Here is a 4,412-nt window from a genome sequence, read left to right on the forward strand (position 1 = left end):
GCAGATTTTTCGACGAACATGGGCTGGACGCTGGACTGGCCGGGCCATGCAGGAAAATTCATCGAGGGGACACGCTGAAGAAACAGCGCTGGTTTAGACACGGTGGGCGCAGTGTTGGAATCGGCAGCGCCGATGAAACCGGCAAAGTCGGCAGAATTGGCAGCGGGTGCTGGCGATGGGTCTGGACGGGCTGGATAGTCCAAGGCTCGACGAGAAAGACCGCAGGTTGAGACACTGGGGCAGTGGCAGCCCGCGGGACAGTGTTGGCAGATTCGGCAGCGCAGATTTGTGCGGCTGCAGGTTCGTCGGGGAAAATCGGCAGCGCAGATTTTTCGACGAGCATGGGCTGGACGATGGACTGTCCAGGCCAGGCAGGAAAATTTGTCGAGGGGACACGCTGACGAAACAGCGCTGGTTCAGGCACGGCGGGCAGTGTTGGAATCGGCAGCGCCGACGAAATCGGCAAAGTCGGCAGAATCGGCAGCGCAGATTTTTCGACGAACATGGGCTGGACGCTGGACTGGCCGGGCCATGCAGGAAAATTCATCGAGGGGACACGCTGACGAAACAGCGCTGGTTCAGGCACGGCGGGCAGTGGTGGAATCGGCAGCGCCGACGAAATCGGCAAAGTCGGCAGAATCGGCAGCGGGTGCTGGCGATGGGTCTGGACGGGCTGGATAGTCCAAGGCTCGACGAGAAAGACTGCTGGTTTAGACACTGGGGCAGTGGCAGCCCGCGGGACAGTGTCGGCAGATTCGGCAGCGCAGATTTGTGCGGCTGCAGGTTCGTCGGGGAAAATCGGCAGCGCAGATTTTGCGACGAACATGGGCTGGGCGATGGACTGTCCAGGCCAGGCAGGAAAATTTGTCGAGGGGACACGCTGACGAAACAGCGCTGGTTCAGGCACGGCGGGCAGTGTTGGAATCGGCAGCGCCGACGAAATCGGCAAAGTCGGCAGAATCGGCAGCGCAGATTTTTCGACGAACACGGGCTGGACGGTGGACTGTCCAGGCCAGGCAGGAAAATTTGTCGAGGGGACACGCTGACGAAACAGCGCTGGTTCAGGCACGGCGGGCAGTGTTGGAATCGGCAGCGCCGACGAAATCGGCAAAGTCGGCAGAATCGGCAGCGCAGATTTTTCGACGAACATGGGCTGGACGCTGGACTGGCCGGGCCATGCAGGAAAATTCATCGAGGGGACACGCTGACGAAACAGCGCTGGTTCAGGCACGGCGGGCAGTGGTGGAATCGGCAGCGCCGACGAAATCGGCAAAGTCGGCAGAATCGGCAGCGGGTGCTGGCGATGGGTCTGGACGGGCTGGATAGTCCAAGGCTCGACGAGAAAGACTGCTGGTTTAGACACTGGGGCAGTGGCAGCCCGCGGGACAGTGTCGGCAGATTCGGCAGCGCAGATTTGTGCGGCTGCAGGTTCGTCGGGGAAAATCGGCAGCGCAGATTTTGCGACGAACATGGGCTGGGCGATGGACTGTCCAGGCCAGGCAGGAAAATTTGTCGAGGGGACACGCTGACGAAACAGCGCTGGTTCAGGCACGGCGGGCAGTGTTGGAATCGGCAGCGCCGACGAAATCGGCAAAGTCGGCAGAATCGGCAGCGCAGATTTTTCGACGAACACGGGCTGGACGGTGGACTGTCCAGGCCAGGCAGGAAAATTCGTCGAGGGGACACGCTGACGAAACAGCGCTGGTTCAGACACGGTGGGCGCAGTGTTGGAATCGGCAGCGCCGAGAAAATCGGCAAAGTCGGCAGAATCGGCAGCAGGTGCTGGCGATGAGTCAGGACGGACTGGATAGTCCAAGGCTCGATGAGAAAGACCGCTGGTTTAGACACTGGGGCAGTGGCAGCCCGCGGGGCAGTGTCGGCAGATTCGGCAGCAGTGTCTGCCGATTCGGCAGCGTTGGCTTGTTGGCGCGGGGGGCCGATTCGAGTGGGGACTTGGGCAGCGGGCAGTGAAAGCAAGAGTTTCCCCGATGCTGCCGGGAAAAACGCTCCCCGGGATGGCCGGGTGAGATGACCCGGCGGCCCGCGACGGGTCATTCAATTCCATGCCCCGTCAACATAACTCCCGATGTACTGTTTGCTTTTTCGGAAGAAGAGATCCATCCCCCCATCCTCGGCCAGCCAAAAACGCTCCAATTAATGGCCGGGTGAGATGACCCGGAGGCCCGCGACGCGTCATTCAAATCACTGCCCTATCGGCTACAACTGCTGATGGGTGGGATTAGAGGCCTGCCATGGTGGTGAGGGGCGGCGAGGACCGTGAAAGCTAGAGTTTTTCAGAGGCTGCCGGGAAAAAGGCCCCTCGGGTGGCGGGGTGCGAGGACCAGGCGCGTCATTCAATTCTCTTCCCTATCAACTTGGCTCCCGTTGGCGGGATTGGAGGCCTACTGTTTGTTACAGGGCTAAAATCGTCAGGGGAAGAGCTGACGAAACAATGCTGGTTTGGATGCAGGGGGTAGTGTTGGAATCGGCAGCGCGGACAAAATCGGCAAAGTCGACAAAAAAGACTGTTGGTCTGGACATCGGGGCAGCGGCAGCCATGCCGACAGGGGGGGAAATCGGCAGCACAGATTTGTGCAGCTGCAGGTTCGTCGGGGAAATCGGCAGCGCAGATTTTTCGATGAACATGGGCTGGAAGATGGACTGTCCAGGCCAGGCAGGGAAATTCGTCAAGGGGACACGCTGACGAAACAGCGCTGGTTCAGGCACGGCGGGCAGTGTTGGAATCGGCAGCGCCGACGAAATCGGCAAAGTCGGCAGAATCGGCAGCGGGTGCTGGCGATGAGTCTGGACGATTTATAGTCCAGGGCTTGATGGAAAAGACTGTTGGTCCAGACAATGGGGCAGTGGCAGCGCGGATTTGTGCAGCTGCAGGTTCGTCGGGGAAAATCGGCAGCGCAGATTTTTCGACGAACAGGGGCTGGGCGCTGGACTGGCCGGGCCAGGCAGGAAAATTCGTCAGGGGGGCACGCTGACGAAAACAGGGGCTGCGGAGTGGAAAATCGGCAGCGCAGATTTTTCGACGAACAGGGGCTGGATGCTGGACCGGCCGGGCCAGGCAGGAAAATTCGTCAGGGGGGCACGCTGACGAAAAGAGGGGCTGCCGCGTGGAAAATCGGCAGCGCAGATTTTTCGACGAACAGGGGCTGGACGCTGGACTGGGCCAGGCAGGAAAATTCGTCAGGGGGCACGCTGACGAAAAGAGGGGCTGCCGCGTGGAAAATCGGCAGCGCAGATTTTTCGACGAACATTCGTCAGGGGGGCACGCTGACGAAAAGAGGGGCTGCCGCGTGGAAAATCGGCAGCGCAGATTTTTCGACGAACATTCGTCAGGGGGGCACGCTGAGGAAAACAGGGGCTGCCGCGTGGAAAATCGGCAGCGCAGATTTTTCGACGAACAGGGGCTGGATGCTGGACCGGCCGGGCCAGGCAGGAAAATTCGTCAGGGGGGCACGCTGACGAAAAGAGGGGCTGCCGCGTGGAAAATCGGCAGCGCAGATTTTTCGACGAACAGGGGCTGGACTGGCCGGGCCAGGCAGGAAAATTCGTCAGGGGGGCACGCTGACGAAAAGAGGGGCTGCCGCGTGGAAAATCGGCAGCGCAGATTTTTCGACGAACAGGGGCTGGACGCTGGACTGGGCCAGGCAGGAAAATTCGTCAGGGGGCACGCTGACGAAAAGAGGGGCTGCCGCGTGGAAAATCGGCAGCGCAGATTTTTCGACGAACATTCGTCAGGGGGGCACGCTGACGAAAAGAGGGGCTGCCGCGTGGAAAATCGGCAGCGCAGATTTTTCGACGAACATTCGTCAGGGGGGCACGCTGAGGAAAACAGGGGCTGCCGCGTGGAAAATCGGCAGCGCAGATTTTTCGACGAACAGGGGCTGGATGCTGGACCGGCCGGGCCAGGCAGGAAAATTCGTCAGGGGGGCACGCTGACGAAAAGAGGGGCTGCCGCGTGGAAAATCGGCAGCGCAGATTTTTCGACGAACAGGGGCTGGACTGGCCGGGCCAGGCAGGAAAATTCGTCAGGGGGGCACGCTGACGAAAAGAGGGGCTGCCGCGTGGAAAATCGGCAGCGCAGATTTTTCGACGAACAGGGGCTGGACGCTGGACTGGGCCAGGCAGGAAAATTCGTCAGGGGGGCACGCTGACGAAAACAGGGGCTGCCGCGTGGAATGGCAGCCTACACGCAGATGCGAATTCGGCAGCGCACGATGGCTTGAGCAGGTCATGGGTTCGACTTGGCGCGATCTGAAACCTGGACGAGGGACTGTCGACGCTGGACGAGCCAGCGCGGTGGCCTGTCGTGCCCCGTTCAGGGGGGGCCTGCCGCGGAGACAGCCCTCGCGGGCTCGACAGCGCAGGCCAGCGTCCCCGACGTCGCTGGCCGCGGC

The sequence above is a fragment of the Populus nigra genome, chromosome 2, assembly GCF_951802175.1.
Source record: "Populus nigra chromosome 2, ddPopNigr1.1, whole genome shotgun sequence".
Taxonomy (NCBI): Eukaryota; Viridiplantae; Streptophyta; class Magnoliopsida; order Malpighiales; family Salicaceae; genus Populus; species Populus nigra.